Consider the following 18,821-nt stretch of genomic DNA (forward strand, 5'->3'; position numbering starts at 1 on the left):
AAGGAAGCCGCAGAGAAGGGGCGTCCGCCTCAGCAAGCTTAGAGCCGGGTGGCTACATTCAAATCAAATGTGGTTTTGGTATCGATCCAGGGAGCCCGGGCAGAAGAACTGAGGGATTTTCTTCTTGAAATCATAAAAAGGATGGAGAAGACCTACGAATTCTAACAGATGAGCACTAGTGAGATGAGGAGAGGTCTGGGGGATCCGAAGGAATCTACCTGGGCTCCCGGGTGACAGGCAGTGGCAGTCACGGCTGCCGTGGCGATGGGGGCTGCGCTCCCGCCAGAAGTAGGTCAAAGTCAGGGTAAGAGGAGTGGGGTCCAGGGTAGCTACCCGGGGAAGCGCTGTGCTACCGAGGAGGGAGGGTAGGTACCACCAGCTGGGGACAGTGTCAGGGCCCTACGGGGACACTCAGGACAGGAAGTGCCGCTGTGGGCAACCCACCTTCCTCCTGGGGGAGGAGAGAGTGTGGAGATGGGGAGGGAGGGGTCCCAGAAAACACGAACAGACCACAGCTCACTCGCACTTTCCAGCGTGATGGCTGAAGGCGAGGGCCCTGCTGGGGGGTCATGCATGTACTTCTAAGAACTCCGAGAGACCTTCTCTCCCAGTCCAGATGCATAATACAGAAATCCTGGAGGGAGCACTGTGTAGTTGGGGTGTAGACAGGGTCTGCAGCTGTGCCTGCCGGAACGTTCTGCCACAATGGAAACGCCCACGTCCGCGCTGTCCAGTGCAGCGGCTGTGACCCACACGTGGCTGCGAGCCCCTGTAAAGTGGCCAGTGCAAGCGAGGAACTGGATTTTAACTCTATTCCACTATCATTAACTTAGATTCGATTTAGGCACTGGCTATGAGCTTCCGTGTCAGACAGCTCAGACCCAGATCCAAGTACCTCAGGCAATGACCTGAACCTCTGCTGGAAGGAGAGGGGAGAAAAGTGCCAGGAACAGACCCCAGGAAGCCCACCGCCCCTCCGCTGAGGAGTCGCCTGGCTGGCCTCGCACCATCCCCCCCGGCTGGGCCAGCTACCAGGGTCCTGGAGCAAGGAGCCACTTAGCCCCCTTCTTCTGAAGCGTCACTGCAAGTAAGTGAGCAGAATAAAGTGCATGTGGATTGGAAAGGAGGAGAAAAGTGTATCATTGAAAATGGTGGTATCATCGACTGAAGACACAAAAATATTGGAAACAGGAAGTGAATTCACTAAGGTGGTTAGTTATAAAATTAGCATATCAAAATCAATAACTTTCTTTTATATAAAACGGCTAAAACTATAATGAAGGGAAAGAACTCATCCTGAACAGCAACTGAAAATATGAAATGCCTAAAAAAATGAACAAAGGTGAAGGGATTCCACGCAGAAAGCTGTGAAGCTCGACTGAAAGACATAAAATAAGATACGATAATTGGGGAGTCACACCTTTTTATTAAATAAGAAGACTAAAAGTTGTAAAGATGCCAATCCTCTGTACATCAAAATTCTAATTGAATTTTTTGACAAAAAACTCAATTGAACTTGACAAAAGTATTCAAAATACGAACAGATACATCAATGGAAGAGAAAAGAGAATCCAGAAATAGACCCGTGAATATCTGAGTATTTAGTAGCTAATAAAAACGGCATGAAAATTGAGGAAATGATGGATTGTTTAATAAATGGTACAGGGATACATGTGTAACCATTTGGAAAAAATAAAACTGAATCTCTACTTCGTTTCTTGTACTAAAAGAAAAAAATCCAAAATCATCAAAATGCAAATGTCAAAAATGAATCTAAAAACGTAATAGAAGAAGATGTGGGTGATTTGCGGGGTTGTTGTGGGAATCCTTTCCGAAGCTAGGATGGACAGGCTGACAGATTCAAGTGGGTAAGAGGACAAGACTTCTGTTCAGTAAAATACCTTCTAAGAAGACAAAAGGCACCTGGCAAAAGGCAAAAAAAAAAAAAAAAAAAAGGCAAATAAAAGAACAATTACTTGCCATCCGGAAGCAAAGGTTCAATTTCTCCCATATGTAAAATGCTCTCACAAATCATTGAGGAAAAATTACGGCACAGTCGAAAAATGGGCAAAGTGGATGAGCAGGCAAACTACCACAGTCAAGACACCCAGATGTTTCCCCTCCCCCTAAAGACGACAGTGAAAAGAAGCCCGATTTCACCGTAAAGGAGAGAAATGCAAATTAAATCAAGAATATGACATTATATTGGCTTCCTCTTGGAAAAATGGAAAAGACTGACAGCCCACTGCTGGTAAGGAGTCGGTGATGGTGGGAGTGTGCCTGAGACTCTGCTGGAAGGACCCTTGGTAACAACTGAAGGAACTGTGATCGTCACTTTCTCATTGCCTGGCAATGCATCTACATGCACACTTACTCACAGATGCAAGAATGTCCATTGCAGCCTTGTTTGGAGTAGTAAAATGTGCACACGCGCAACTCCAACGTCCAGTGTCGAGAGGGGACTGGTCAGGTGAGCATGTCCCTGGTGTGGGACGACGTGCAGCCATCGGAACCGCTGGCGATGCCCTCGCTGCCTGTGGAAATGCACGACTGGTTGCTGGTTGCTGTGTGTGGCCCCGGCGCCATCTGGCCCTTAGGCACCACTCTGCCCCCACCCCCGCTTGCTCCACAGCTCCACGACTGTGTGACGGGGAGTCCAGTGCGAGGGACCAGCATCACCTGCTTTCCTGTGTCCCAGCTTGTGTTGCCAGGAAGCCCCTGGCCGCGGCAGACAGAGCCTCGGCGCTGGCAGGCATGCAGGGTGGCTCCCCGCTCCACCCCCCAGAAGGTGCGAGCAGACTTCTCACCGTCTGCCACTGCTCATTGTCAAAGGAAACTCCACATCCCAAACATTTGTTTGCAGGGAATTAGCTCATCACCTCCCTGCTAATGAAGCCAGGCTGCGCAAACAGAGGAGGAGACGGCAGGTTGTCTGCCTCTTGGGGCGGCGGCGGCCCGGACGCCGGCAGCCCAGGTGTCTCCGAGTTCCGCACCTGCCGCGAGCTGGCTTGGAGCCTCCACAGGTGGTGTTTGTCCTGGTGGCCGGCGATTCTGCCCTGAGCCGAGGCAGCTTTCTGTAGCGGGTGCTGCAGGTGCTGCAGGTGCAGGACTCCCGTATAAATTTTTTAAAATATTTATTTATTTATTTGGTTGCACCGGGTCTTAGTTGCGGCCCACAGGCTCCTTAGTTGCAGCTCGCCAGCTCCTTAGTTGTGACATGCAAACCCTTAGTTGCAGCATGCATGTGGGATCTAGTTCCCTGACCAGGGATCGAACCCAGGCCCCCTGCATTGGGAGCGTGGAGTCCTATCCACTGTGCCACCAGGGGAGTCCCCTTATTATTTTTTAATTGCAGTATAATCACACAACATAAAATTCACCAGTTACAAACGGACACCTCAGTGGTTCTCAGTGTATCACTCAGTATATTCATGTTGGGCAACCATTAGCACCATCTAACCCCAGAATGTTTTCATCACCCCACGAGAAGCCCCATAGCTGCTAGCAGTTAGTCCCAATTTCCTCTCCGTCCATCACCTGGTCACCTCTACTCTAGTTCCATCTCTGTGGATGTGCCTATTCCAGGAATTTCGTATCAGTGGGATCATATAACATGTGACGTTCGTGGCTTGCTCCTTTCACTTTGCGAGGTTCACCCGTATTTTGTACTTCATTCCGTCTGCGATGGATAGAACGCAGTTCATCTGTCATCAGCTGATGGACACTTGGGTTGTTTCCACTTAGTGGCTAATATGGATAATGCTGTATAAACAAGTTTTGTGTGAATGTGTTTTCACTTTTCTCAGGTGTATACCTAGGCATGGAATGGCTGGGCCAAATGCTAATTCCGTGTTTAACTTTTTGAGGAACTACCAAACTGTTTTCCGTAGTGGCCATGCCATTTTACATTCCCACCAGGAATGCTCCAGGGTTCTAATCTCTCCACATCTTTACCAACATTTGTTATTTCCCCCTCTTTTTTTCTTATTATAGTTCTCCTGATGGGTGAGAAGTCATGTCTCCTTGTGGTTTTGACTTGCATTTCCTTAATAATTAAAGATGTTGAGCGTCTTTTCAGGTGCTTCTTGGCCAATTTATATCTTCTTTGCAGAAATGTCTATTCGAATCCTTTGTCCATTTTTTTAATTGAGTTATTCATCTTTTTATTGTTGAGTTGTAAGAGTTCTTTATATATTGTGGATACTAGACCCGTATCAGATACACGATTTGAAAATACTTCTCTCCATTTCGTGGGTTGTCTTTTCACTTTCTTGATAGTGTCCTTTGATGCATAAAAGTCTTTACTTTTTACGAAGTCAAATTTTTCTACTTTCATTTGGTTTCTTTTGGTTTCAGTGTCATAGCTAAGAAGCCTATGTTTCTTTCTTTCGCCTATTTTTTTTCTAAGAGTTTTATAGTTTTAGCTCTTACGTGTAGGTCCTTGTCCAGTTGGAGTTCAGTTTTGTATGTGGTGTGAGGAAGGGATCCAGATTCACTCGTTCACATGCAGAGATTCAGTTGCCCGGGCACCACTAGTTGAGGAGACATGCTTTCTGCATTGAGTAGTCTTGGCACCTGTTGGAAACCAGTTGACCGAATTCATTTCTGAGCTCTCAGTTCTAGTCTTTTGGTCTGTGAATCTCCCCCAGTACCACGCAGTCGTCATTACTGTAGCTTTGTAGTAAGCTTTGAAATGGAGAAGTGCAGTCCTCCAACTTTGTTCTCTTTCAAGGTGGTTTTGGCGATTCTGTGTCCTTGGTGATTCCATATGTCCATGGCTTTTAGTAAACTTCACAAACTCAAATGCATTTGAAGCCAAACAGGACTGGTAAGTGAGCGAAGCCGCCTGGTTTCAAAACGGCATCTCAGGTCATATTCTTTTGGTGCCTACAACTTATTCGCATCCTAAACACATAAAAATGTTCTTCACTTCCACACGGAAGAATGCCTTCTGCACTTGTCCGTGCAGCTCTCAGGGATACCCCCCTCACAGGCTTCCTTGCCATCAGGAATGGCCACGAGATAGGTCTGAGTTCCAACCATGAGACATAAGCCAACATCTGCCAGGGGAGCTCCTTGGACAGATATTATAGCACATGAGAGAAGAAGGGCAGGAGAATTTCCAGCTCTGTGCCAGGCTCAGGTCTGGGGCAAGGCAAGAGGGGTGCCCACGGTGCCAGGTTTAAGGGGGCACTGGCTCTCAGGCCACACAAAGGCACGTGCAGCCTCTGAGAGCAAATGCCTCCTGAAACGTGGGCCCCTCTTTGGCCTTGTCCTAGTCGCAGCCCTGCCCTGTCTGCCCCTTGCTCGTCCTCCCGCTCTGAACTGTGGGCATGATGCCCAGCGCCAGGCAGCTTGGTGGTGATATGAGACAGCGAGATTGGGGGCAGAAAGTCACCACGCTACCGAGGCGGAAGCGCCTGGGATCGTAGAGGACTGCCTTTTCAAGCTTTCTCGTTCCATGAGATAATCACGTGTGTATGAAGATAATTCCTGGAGCCCTTGAACATTAAATTTGCTGTTACTTTCTGCCAAAAGCATTTCTAATACACCAAGGGATGGCACGTAATATGGGTGTGTCCCACTTAAAGGGGTAAAACCACGTTTTTAAGTTTTAAAAATGCATTGAGCAGACATAGAGAACGGGCGTGTGGACACAGTGGGGGAAGGGGAGGGTGGGGCGAATTGGGAGATTAGGTATGACATAAATACAGTACCATGTGTGAAATAGCTAGCTAGTGGGAACCTGCTATATAGCATGGGGAGCTCAGCTCGGTGCTCTGTGATGACCTAGATGGATGGGGGGGGGAGGGAGGTCCAGGAGGGAGGGGATATATATGTATACACATAGCTGATTCACTTCATTGTACAGCAGAAACTAACACAACCTTGTCAAGCAATTATACTCCAATTAAAAAAAAATGCATTGAGGACTTCATCAGAATTAAATACTCTTGCTTTTCGAAAGACACCATTAAGAGAATTAGAAAGCAGCCCAGGACTGGGAAAAACAGTGTTTGCCAAACATATATCTGACAAAAGACCGATAACCAGAATGTAAAATGAACTCTTGCACTCAGCAATAATAAGACAGACAACCCCCCTAAAACGGGCAAAAGATTTCAACAGATACTCCATCAGAGAGAGGATGCAGATGGCAAAGAAGCATCTGAGACGACACGCATCATTATTAGTCATCAGGGAAATGCAAATTAGAGTGACGACGAGCAGGGACTTCAGGTCTGCCACTTGGGCTGCAGTCTCAAAGCTTTCAATACCAAGTGCGGACAAGGACCCGGAGCAGCTGGGACACGCGCGTGTTGCCGGCAGGAATGCAGAACACCGCGGCCTCACTGGGAAAGCGTCTGCCGGTTTCTTATAGAGTTGCCACCCAGCAGCTCCACTCCTAGGTGACAGAAATGAGCACGTGTGGCCAAAGGCCTGTGTACAAATACTGGTAGCGGCGTTATTATGAACAGGCCCACGCTGGAAGCGGGCCAGTGCCCACCGACTGGTGGCTGGCCTGAGAGCTCAAGCACACCCACGCACTAGAGCAGGGCTCAGTGAATGCTAGTACAGGCCACGGCGTGGGAGAGTCTCAGGTACACGCTTGGTGAAAGATGCTGGACTCAAAAGGCTGCGTCGTATGATCCCTTCACAGGAAATTCTGGAAAGGCAGGGGTGGGGGTGGGGAAGTGATGAGCGAGGATGCAGCACGGGGCGGGGCGGGAGGGGCGTTGGGGTGTGGGGTGGTGGCGCCGTTCCACGTCTTGTGATGCTGGTGACACGGATGTAGGCGCCTGTCAAAACTCCTAGGGCCAGGGCTTCCCTGGTGGCGCAGCGATTGGGAGTCTGCCTGCCGATGCGGGGGGCGCGGGTTCGTGCCCCGGTCTGGGAGGGTCCCACGTGCCGTGGAGCGGCTGGGCCCATGGGCTATGGCCGCTGGGCCTGCGCGTCCGGAGCCTGTGCTCCGCAGCGGGAGAGGCCACGGCGGTGGGAGGCCCGCGTACCGCAAAAAAAAAAAAAAAAAAAAAAACTCCTAGGGCCACACGCTAGAAAGGGTGAATTCTACTGTGTGGAAATGCAACTTCAACAAACCCGACTTTCTAACAGACACCTAAAATAAGACGGAGACTGATGATTGGTTGAATCACTACGTGAAACACAGTATAGAAAACACAAACAATGGACAGTGCAATGAATAAACTGTGGGTCTGGTTTAAGGTTGTTAAAAAAATGGTAGCATCATGCTAAGAGGAAGGTACCAAAGACAGAAGGCCACGTGCCGGGTGGCCCTGTTCGTGTGACCTTCTGGAAACGGCAAAATCATGGGAACAGGGATCAGATCAGCAGCCACCAGCGTTAGGGACGCAGAGGAGATGGAGGACGGACGGAGAAGCACAGGGCTGTTCGGGGTGAGGGCTCTCATCTGTATCTCGGTCATGGCGGTCGTCACGGGGCCGCACCATGCCTCAAAATTCATGGAACCGGGGCTTCCCTGGTGGCGCAGTGGTTGAGAGTCCGCCTGCCGATGCAAGGGACACGGGTTCGTGCCCCGGTCCGGGAAGATCCCACATGCCGCGGAGCGGCTGGGCCCGTGAGCCATGGCCGCTGAGCCTGCGCGTCCGGAGCCTGTGCTCCGCAACGGGAGAGGCCACAACAGTGAGGGGCCTGCGTACCGCAAAAAAAAAAAAAATTCATGGAACCGCACCCTTGAAGGGGGTGCCTCTTACGGTACGTAAATTACGTCTCCAATTATGGGAAGTATATACACCTGACTTTTTCAGAAAGTAAGCTGAGTAAAAGAAAATCATTAGATACATAATTGTACAGGTGGTACGCGGATACGGCAAGAATGTGGAGGTGGGAGAAGGATGAATACACTTGGAGAAACAGTGCATTCGTGTCCCAGTGATATGCGTCTCTAAAGAGAAGAAACGTAGCTGGGGAAGGTGAGCAGGGGGCCTCTCTTTTCTCCCGTCTGACCTGCGTCATTTAGCATTTTTGTGGTTTGTCCTGTGATAGTTTAAAGGAAACATCAGTGAGAAGCCTCCAGGGAGGAGAGGGGAGACATGCTGACCTCTGGCCGCCCATCCCTGGGCCCTGTCCCCCAGGAGAGAGCCGCTCCCATGGGGCAGCTGAGGAGCGCTCACAAGGACCGCTGACCAGATGTGGGCAGGGTCACACCGAGGGGCAGTGGCGACGCACTCAGACCAGCAGCAGAGGCCCTCCCCGAGCCAGCCCCGAGGGGCAGGTGGAGAAAGCCAATTCCAGAACCCAAGGAGGACCGTGTGGCAGAGGGGCGCCAGCCAGAGCTGTGGCTTCGCAGGGGAAACCAGGGAACCCCCCCCCAGCCCGGGGAGGGGGGCACGGGGAAGAAAGCCCTCACCTCGCCTCCCACCCTGTGGTCTCCCGCTGGTGTCCACAGCCCGCAGATACCGAGGAGCGTCCGTCCACAGGGCAGGCCCCCGGGGCACAGAGCAGGCGGAAAAGGAGGGCGGTGGGTCTGCAGGGGCACGTCTAAAATGCAGGCCAGCAGATGAGGAGAGAACTGCAGCTGGAAAGACTGAGTTAGTCGCCGACCCCTAGAAACGGGGTGGGGAGGGCCCGGCACGGGGCCACGCAGGGAAGCACCAGGGCGCCCAGGAGGCGGCAGACGCGGGCGGGAGCCTTTGCTCTGGTTCCTCAGAAAGAAACAGCGAGGCCGGGTGAGTGGGCGTGGGACCGGCTGGTGTGATTACTTGCTGGGCTCTGGGGCGTGGTCTGGTACCGGCCCAGGTGATGAGGTAGAGGGTGGGTCCAGGATCGGCTGGTCTGCATAGAACAGGTGCACGGGCAGGGGGGTCCTCTTCTGTCTCTGGATTGGCTCGTCTCCAGCGGGGCAGTCCCTCCAGGGTCAGCAAGGCCCAGAGGTCAAACCAGCAAATGCAGAAGCAAGGAAACGTGGTTCTTACCGGCTGGAGCCAGCTCGTGGTGGAAGGGGCGTGGTCGTGGGGCACAGAGACTCAACAGGTGCTGTCACTGGACCGCACAGACTGCACACCTAGGCTCCCACCCAGGACCCTGCGGCCCAGGCCCCGTTGCCAAAGGGCGTCAGGAAGTGCTCAGCTCCTCCTGTCCCCCTCCCAAGTCCCCCCCGGGCCGGGCCACACGCGGCCCACGCCACCCCCTCCCCTCCCAGCTGCAGCTCCACCGAGGGCTTAGCCCCTGTCCCCAGTCCCTCACCCACTCTCGTCTCCAGGCCTGACTCCCCCGCTCCCCAGACAGTGGCTCTGGGGGGCTGTGACCACATCTCCCTTTGGGCCAACGGGACGGTGCCCCGCCCCCACGCTGAACCAGCCTGCACGCCGTGGGAGACAGGCCCGAGGCCCCCGGCCAGCCTCTCTGGCCCTTGGAGCTGCTGGGGGCCAGGTCTTGAAGGAGCGCTGCGTCCACCTGGGGAAGGAGAGACCACGCCTGGCCGGACGAAGACTCCAGACACGGCGGGGACACTGTCCCGCCCCTTCCCGCTCCCCGGCACCCCCTTCACCATCACGGCCACTCCGGCCAAGCTTGGGCAGGATGACGACGGGAAAAAGCGGCGCCAAGGACAGGCCTCGGGAGGCGGAGAGCAGGAGAGTCTGGGACGGTTGGCGGAGAAGCCATTTGTAAACACCTCCTTGGGCTCCGCGCTGGGCTGGCTTCCTGCGGCCTTTGCGGAAGCAGGTGGCTGGGGCAGGGCCAGAAAGCTCTCACGTGGCGAGCTCTCCAGCGGGCTTGGACAGGGGTACGTGCTCAAGCCCCCCCCCCCGCCCCCGCCTAAACCTCGCACAGCTCCCGCGTCCTCGTGGCCCCAGGCCTGCCTTTCCCGCCTCCACGCCAGACACCGGCCTGCGGCCTCCCCTCCCTGCTGCTCACTCGCCACCCCCTCGGCTCACAGGTCACCTGAGGAGCCCTCCCTGCTCCCCTGCACCAACCCCGGCGCCGTGGGAGGGCCCCCCTCGCTGTGTCCCCGGCTTCCTGAGGTCTCCACTCCCTGCACTTTCATCCTGTATTGTAGCCGCTGAATTCCTCAGTGTCCTCATCTGTAAAACGGGATTGATAACAGTACCCTCCTCAAAGGCACATGGAGAGCTTGGAGGAGTGCGGAGCGCGAGGGGGTTGGGGTGGGGCATGGGCACTGGGTCCCTGCCGGTTAGTAGTGCTTCCACCACATAGAGAGCTTGGAGGAGTGCGGAACGCGAGGGCGTTTGGGCGGGGCGTGGGCACTGGGTCCCTGCCGGTTAGTAGTGCTGCCTGTGGAAGCCGGTAAGTAGCCGCCGTCACTGCCAGCCTCTCACCCGCGTCCCTCACGAGCCCGAGTCTGGCCTGTGTAAGGTAGATGTTCGCACAACAGCAACAGCCCCAGAAGCAGGTTGACGGTCAAGTCCAGTCCAAACTCACAGGACTCTGAGCCCAGCTGCTGGACAGCAGCGGCTGGTGTGCTGGGCGCTGTGTGGGCACCGTCTCTGATGGTCCCCATGCCAACCAGATCCGCGCCGGGCAGGGGAGCGTGGAGGGGTGCTTGGCAGTGCTGCCTGGGGAGAGCGGGGCTGCCTGCCGGGCCTTGAATGGCCAGCGCTTGGCCCCCTTGCCCACCCCCTGCCCCCGTTCCCCGGCCTGGTCTGTGGCCACAAAGCCTCTCACCCTGCGCCCGGCTGTGGTGCTGGAGGCTAAGGGGGGCCGGAGATCCCTCCGAGGGCTGCGCAGCCTGAGCTGCCGCGGGCGGTGCTAGCCCAGTGCCGGCGAGAGGCCCCGGGCCCTGATGCGGCCATTAGCTCCCTCCAGGCACGGGAGCAGCTGCACCCTCCCTGCCTGCCGTTTAGGCCAGCACAGTTAGGACCCATTATTTCTGTCGTGTTGATTCTTGAAAAATCAGTTTAAATTGTCACCCATTTTTTTATGCTTCGGAAAAGGAAAGCACCGAAGAAGATGAAAACAGAAACGCGTACCCACACCCGCCGCCTAGCTCCTGGTCCCCCGTCCCCCCATTTCTCCTGACCCGTTCCCTTGGCAACCGTCAACTCGCTCCTGCAGCATTCAAAGGGAATCTCACAACCGCACATCAAATGGGGCACGGGGGGGGGGGGTTTCAGTTGCCTGAGACCCATGGATGGATGGACAGACAGACCCCCGGGCAAGACACACACACAGGGAGACGGAGATGGACAGAGAGAGACAGAGAGACAAGGAGAAAGACTCGACACAAAGAGACAAAGACACCAGGGAGACGTGGGGGCCAGAGACGCCAGAATGAGCTTAAGGCAGAATGATGAAGACAGAGACAGACAGACAGACACGCAGAGAGACAGACGGAGGGAGACATGTAGGAAGAGACCCATCCAGAGAGACAGAGAAAAGACACACACACAGGGAGACGGAGAAGAGGCCGAAAACCAGGACGGAGGTGCAGGGCTGGGGCGTGTGGGGGGAATGGAAGGAGAGCAAAGAGGGGTGCAGACACAGGGGACGGGGCGACAGGTGAGTGGAGGAGGCCAGGGAGGCAGCCAGGAGCCCTGGGCCTAAGTCAGCGAGGACCCCCAGGGGCAGCCCCAGCCCGCTGTGCCTTCCCTCCTCCCCCTCCCGCTTTCTCCCCTCCCCTCCCCCTCTCCCCCTCCCCCTTCTCCCTGTACTCCTCCCCCTTTCTCCTCCTCCCCTTCCCCTTCTCCCCTCCCCCTTTCTCCCCTCCCCCTTTCTCCTCCTCCCCCTTCTCCCTGTACTCCTCCCCCTTTCTCCCCTCCCCCCTCCCCTCCTCCCCCTTCTCCCTGTACTCCTCCCGCTTTCTCCCCCTCCCCTCCCCCTTCTCCCCTCCCCTCCCCCTCTCCCCCTCCCCCTTCTCCCTGTAGTCTCCCTTTCTCCTCCTCCCCTCCCCCTTCTCCCCTCCCCCTTTCTCCTCCTCCCCTCCCCCTCCCCTCCTCCCCCTCCCCACTCTGTTCCTGCTCTTCCTCCCCATCAGGGTCGTCGGCTCGACCTGGCAGCTCCCTGGTTCCCACACACCAGCTGCCCCCCTCGCCTTTGTCAGAGCTTCCTCACAACCTGGACTGGGGCCTGGAAGGGGCATTATCCCTCATGATGGCGTTACCTGTCCCTCCCTAGCCCCGTTACACCTTCCTAAAAGTGAGAGCGATTTTGCTGTAGATGCTGAGGGTGGAATTCTAGACACCCTGGCAGACGGTAGGGAAGAGCGTCCCAGAGGCACCCCTCAAAGTGCACGGCGGGGCCCTGTCTCCAAGGGGCTCTGACGAGGGCCCCGGGAACCCCCTCAGGGCTACGGATTGGGGTCAAGGCATGGGCTGACTCACAGCCGCATGGGGAGGGAGCCAGGGCGCCTCAGCCCTCGTGCCCTTGTGCCCTACATCCGACCCCTTCACCTCACTGAAGCCTGAGACCCCTGGGCTCTCAACAGCTGGCATGAGCCCAACCACAGGAGTGCTGTCAGCCGGAAGGTGGGGGAAGGGACTAGAGAAGTAAAGATGCTGAGGTCAGAGGTCAGGGGGCAGAGAGCAAGGGCACAGCCAGTGTCCCACGCGAAGGGAGCAGGACAGACAGACCTTGATCCAAACACCAGCTCTGCCACTGACCAGCTGGGCCACCACGGGCAAGTCATTAGGCACCTGGACCTCAGTTTACTCACCTGTAAAATGGGTAAATAGCCAAGTGGTTGCCTCTGAGGCGTCTGATGGAAAACAGTGGCACAGTGACAATGATAATAGCTCACAACTTCTTGGCAAAGACGCAGCTGGACGCCCGGCTGTGCTTCAGGAGCTCAGACGCCCTCCGGGGCTAGCAGCAGGGAGCGTGAGAAGCAAGGTGGGGCCGCGGGAGGGGGGGCAGCGGGGAGAGGGGTGGGGGCCGCCTGCCACACGGCCCAGCACGCAGGCTCCACCGAGGTTTCCAGAGGACCTGCAAACGTGCGCGTCTTGATACCAAACCTTGGAGTTTCACATCTCGGTCAGAACGCCATCTGCTACCGGAAGAATCAGGTCTCGCTGCTCACCGTTTGATTACACGATTTGAAAGGTGTGCTTGCGGAGATGAGTAGAGCGTGGGGGTGCCTGGGTTAGAAGTTAGCTACAATATACGTTTGCTAAGGTGACAGGAGAAGGGGCTTCCTGCTGAGGGCGGTTTCCTGCAGTGTGCTGCTTACGCATCTGTAAAGCGTCCCAGTGCTGAATTGGCTGTGGCCCGGTTTGCACCCTGGGCCACAGTGACGTGCCCGGGGCAGGCGCCCAGAGGGGCACCCATGAGGGCAGCTGGCAGCTCCCCGGAAGGTGAGCAGGGCAGCCCAGTCCGCACATCCATGAAGGCCCGACCCCATTGCCCAGGCCCGAAGGCCCCAGCCCAGGCGCAGGGCCTGGGACCCCAGCTGGCAGCCGGGGGAGGGGTGGGGGGACCACAGTTCTGCTGCTCCCACCCCCGCCTGCCCCGATGCTGCACCTGCCCCGGGCACCTTGGAGCAGGCAGAGAAAGGCAAGCCCACCCCCCCAAAGAAAAGGCCCCACAGACTCAGGCCCAGGACCTGGGCTGTGTGAAGGGGAGGGTCCAAGGTCAAGGTCAGGAACTTGACTCCACCTCCTGGGGCTCAGCCCTGGAGGGGGGGCTGGGGGCTGGAATGCGTACTTTAGGAAGCATCCCAGGTGATCCCTACGGGTGCGTGCACCACCCCTCAGGCACCAGACTGGGGTGGTGCTGGCGTCCTGCCCCCTTGCCCCCACCAGAGCCCTGGCTCCCCAGGGAACCCCACTCCCGTCCCCCCGCTGCCCCCATGCTGCTGAACCCGAGCAGAATGTATTGGTCCCAGAGGCTTCCGCAGATGCCCTCCCTCTGCGCTGCTCCCTCTGCGGTGATGCTCGTGCTGATGACCAGGCCCCCAAGAAGCCCTGGGGCTTGTCTGAGGGGAGCAGCCTGGGGCCACACTGCAGATCGCCTGGGGGTGCGCGTCCCACTTGCTCCTAAGGAAGGTGCCAGCCGCCGGCAGAGCCCACGCCCTGTCCCCCAACCCCAGCATGGACGCTGGCCACAGGGGCTGGGACACAGCCGCCCAGGACAGTGGTGCTGGGACCCCGGGGAGAGTGAGTGGCGCCCTGAGGGTGGGGGAGCCACGGGGCAGCCCATCCCGCAGCTCAGGGTCCTCGTCGACTGCACCCACCCCCCAGCCTTGCAGGAGGGGCCCCCGGGCCTCACAATCAGTCCCCCTTTTGCCTGAGCTAGTTGACTTTCTGTCACTTGCAACCAAATATATCACCCAAAACCTACTGACTCAGAAGTTCTGTATTTTTAACAAGTTCCCAGGTGATTCACAGGCCAAACTGTGCCCAAGAACCACTCGTACGCGCAGACAATTAGGCTGCCCGTGTCCCGTGCTCTGGCCTCTGTGCGGGAACCAGTCAGCCTCTCTGCCAGCGGCTGCACGTCGGGCTCCTTTCATAATCCTGCGCAGCCCGAGGGAGGGGGCCTGTCCTCCGCGCCCAATCCCAGAGCAGCCCGCAGGCAGGCAGCCCCCAAGGGGAGCCCCCAGAGCCTTCCCTGCAGATCAGGAAAGATGCAGTGTGTAGGGAAGTGGCTGGAAGAGGAGAACAAAGCAGGGAGTCCAAGATGAGTTTCACCCCCTGTTTACAAATCTTCCCGACTGTCTGCCAGACACCATGCTGGGCTTGGGGGTCCGAGGGTGCAACGCGGGACTCCCCACTCTTGGGAAGGCTTCCACTTGCGGGGGAAACTGCGTTCATCAGATCACCACTAAATGAGCAGTGACTGCAGACTGCAGGAGAGGCACGGGGTCTCGGGGCACACTGTCGTTGACCCCTAATGTGTTCTCTGTCCTCCTCAGCTGGGTGCCTGGCCATGTGGGCATTCCTGTCTCCTCTGCAGCTACAGTGGCCACATGACAAAGGTCCTACCAAAGTAGGTGTGGGCAGAAATGCGTGACTTCCTCAGACGTGTCTTGTGGTTGGAAAGGTGAGCCTTTCCTTGCTCTTCCTCCCTCCTTCTCATTGGGTTGGGGGTGTGATGGCTGGAGCTGGAGCAGGTCTCTTGGCCCATAAGGGGTTTGCTGCATGTTTCGAACCATGGAGCAGTACAGAAGAAGCCTAAGGTGGTGGGCAGCCTTTGATCTCTCTCTGGCACTACTCCAGAGCCTGCAAACACACTCGAGACTCCCCCACTCAAAGAAGTCCCACTGCCCCTCTTCACTGTCATCTGAACAGAGAGAATGTGGGGTTTAGAGTAGGTCCTGAGTTCCATTCTTGACTCTGCCACTTGCCCCCAGAATGGCTGCAAAAGCCATATTTTACTCATCTTTGTACCTCCAGATTCAAGCCAGAGCCTGGAACAAAAAACAGGCTCCAGAAATGTTCTCGAGTTGGATTCCCTGAGACTCAGTGCCCTCACCTGCAAAACGTCACCAAGGAAAAACACAGTAAAAAAAAAATATATATATATATATATATATAGGGGCTTCCCTGGTGGCGCAGTGGTTGAGAGTCCGCCTGCCGATGCAGGGGACGCGGGTTCGTGCCCCGGTCCGGGAAGATCCCACATACCGCGGAGCGGCTGGGCCCGTGAGCCATGGCCGCTGGGCCTGCGCGTCCGGAGCCTGTGCTCCGCAACGGGAGAGGTCACAGCAGTGAGAGGCCCGCGTACCACACACACACACGCAAAATATATATATATATACACGTATATATATGTGTGTGTGTGTATATATATACGTGTATATATATATATATATATATATATATGTATATATATGCAAATTAAAGCCCCACTAGCTACTACTACCCACCTTTCAGAATCGTTATAACAAAAAGGACAGAACTATCCCATGGGTTGAAAATACTGGAACACACTCTACTGGTGGGGAAGTAGATTGGTACAACCACCTTGGCAAATGGATTTGGAGTTTCTACTAAAGCTGAACGCCTGCTCTCCCGATGACCAAGCAATTCCATTCCTAGTTTTATACCCAGTTGGAAGGCATCCATATGTCCCCCGAAGAAGTAAGCAATGATGTTCACAGCAGCATTGCCTGTGAGGATCAACGAGGGGCTACCAAATGCCCAGGGAAGGCAGGGTAGGTGGGCGTGAAACAGGCGAAGCCAGGACAAGCAGGGAGTCACAGGAAGACTGCACCCTGCGGTGGCCTGTTGCCACCTGCCAGCCTCTGACTTTATTGAGGGGCGAGCTAGCCCAGGAGCTGGAGAAGCTGACTGTTAAATCCACTGTTAGATCCACTATTAAATCAAAATGAAAAGCGACTACGGCCACTTCTGCTTCCCAGGTTATGTGGCGCCATGCAAAACTAGTGAGGAAGTAAATGTTTTCTCTCTGTGCCCTTTCTTTGATGGAAAAATCTGTTAAAGAATGAGGGTCTAGAGTCGGTGGCCCCTGTTTAGCAAAGCCACGATGGGTCTCTGACTCTGCAAAGGTAGATCTGGGGTGAAAAGAGAGGGAAGCTGAATCTGCCTGTCTAATGAGTTGTGAGAACCTGAGGGTAGAGGTGCTGGTAAACAGAGCTGTGGCCAGTCTGTGGGGAGCATGGTGGGGGCCCTTTGAGGGGAGGCCAGAGGAGTCTCCAGGACAGGGGATGTCTCTCATTTACTTTGGGTTATTTGCTGGGAGATACTGTGACATCCCTCCCCTCCGTCTTCTTAAATCCTCAGCCAATTTTGTAACACACCCATCTGCCTGGTGTAGGGAAGGGAGATGTGTCATACATCAGAAGCACCAGAAAGCAGAACAGAGGCAGCCCATATGGGTGAGAGAGACAGTCCAAAAACAGAACCATCTCAGCTGCAACAGAAGCTCAGAGCTAAGAGTGAAGGAGGAAAATGTATACCCGGTCCTCCAGAACGCCCGGAGAGTCTGGGAGGGAACCAGGCGACACATGTTACCTAAGCTATTTCAGAGGATAGAAGTCCGGGGACCTAAACAACCGCATTCCGTAGCACTTGACAAAACACACTTGTGAAACTAATTTTTACTTATAAAAAGAAAACAGAAATCCTGAATAAAGTATTAGCAGAATGGATCCAGTAGGCCAGGAAGAGTATAAAGTGCCAATACAAGGCAAGAAGACGGGAATGCAAGGCTGGTTCAATATTACTGCTCTTGGTACTGCTGTTCGTGACCTTCAGTGTCCAACAGAGCAAAGCTTTGCTTATGTCCTTGGGACTAAAAAAGACTTTAATAATATTCAACATCCATCCCTGGTTTTTTAAAAGCAGCTTCCAAGAAACAAAGCAGAAAAGGAAACTTTCTGTCCTTTGATAGAGTTATTTGTCAGAAAGCAAACAGCAAAAGATCAGATTTCAGGATGAAAGACAAAAAGTATTTTCTTCGGGAAGTTCTTCAGGGAAGATTCTGTTATTCTCTGGGGTAGCGCTGTGTCCAGTTTCTTTGATATACACTTTCACTCCTCCCTTATTTCTCTTCCAAACTTTCTGATGGACTTTATCCCCTGGTCACATCTGTGTTTCCAGGGCCTGGAGGGATTTCTGCCACAGAGCAAATGTTGCATAAATAATGAATGAATGAACAATGGAAACAAATCAAAGATGCCTGGTATCAGATTAGTATTCAACATTATCCTGGGGATCACAGACACAGCAGCAAAACAGATAAAAGACATGATATGTAAATATTGGAGAGAAAAGCATTCAACTACAAGTCTTTGCATCGGATATAAATACCGACCTAAGATTTTCCAGAAGAAACTCCAGAAAGCTATTCAGATACAGTGTGACGCAAAACTACAGCACAGTTTCCAAAGACCCTCCGTAGGTCAGGATGGCACGGGTCACAGGGTCACCCAGCGCACAGCGGTGTTTCTCATTAAGCAGACAGCCTGCCATGGTCCCACCTTCAGCACAGTGGCTGCGGGGCCTCCGCTTAATGCCCAGACACCTTTTCATTTCCCTGTCCGTGTGTATCTCTGCCTATCTCTGTCTGGCTCCGTTCTCCAGACAGGAAGTTTGCGAGTGTCCGGGAGAGGAACCGCCGGCTGCCCCAGACGCACGATCCCGGCAGGACAAGCGCTTCTGTCTCTCCCGGGCACACACTATTTCCGGGGAGAATGGTTGGTGACCCACTTCGGGTTGCAGCCCCGCTGCTGGGTGCCTCGTGCACCGAGGGCTGGGTTGTCAGCATTCCAGCCAGGGTCCCGGACCGTCCCACTGACTGCACGTGGGTATGCGCGTGCGCGTGCGCGTGCGCGTGTAGCGGGTGGGGGGGTGGACCTCGACTGGCAGGCTCACCAGGACCACGTGCAGTGGGGGAAGAGCTCCCACAGCGAGAGGTGCTATTTCCACTGAAGAGAGAGGCACGAGCACCCTGAGAGGATGGAGAACAGCTGCGGCCGCTCCAGCCACCCACCCCTGGCTGCTCAGAACACGTGCTTCTCGCCACGTGTAAGATCCCAAACCGTCCACGTGAATCCAAACTCCACTCCTGTCCACAGAGGGAGACAACCCACAGTCCATCCAGGGACTTCCTCTGGCCCCAAATCCCGGGCCCCGGGTGACACGCAGTCCTCTAAGCATGTTAGGACACGACCCCTTGTCTAACCAGCTACGCCTCGGTCGTGAGTTCAACCCAGCACGTCCGTCCCGTCGGGACGCTCACGAATGCGCTGAGGAAGCAGAGCTGGTCCAGCAGCCGCGTCTTCCGCTGTGTCTCCGGCGCCACTGAGAGCAGTGCAACGCGTGTCCTTCAGGTCCATCTCCCCAAAGTCACCTCCAGCCCCATCCGCGGGCCGTCCAGCCCGTCTACGGCTTTCATCCCAACGACTGTGTTTCCTGGGTCTC

Source organism: Lagenorhynchus albirostris, chromosome 10 (assembly GCF_949774975.1).
Source record: "Lagenorhynchus albirostris chromosome 10, mLagAlb1.1, whole genome shotgun sequence".
NCBI lineage: Eukaryota > Metazoa > Chordata > Mammalia > Artiodactyla > Delphinidae > Lagenorhynchus > Lagenorhynchus albirostris.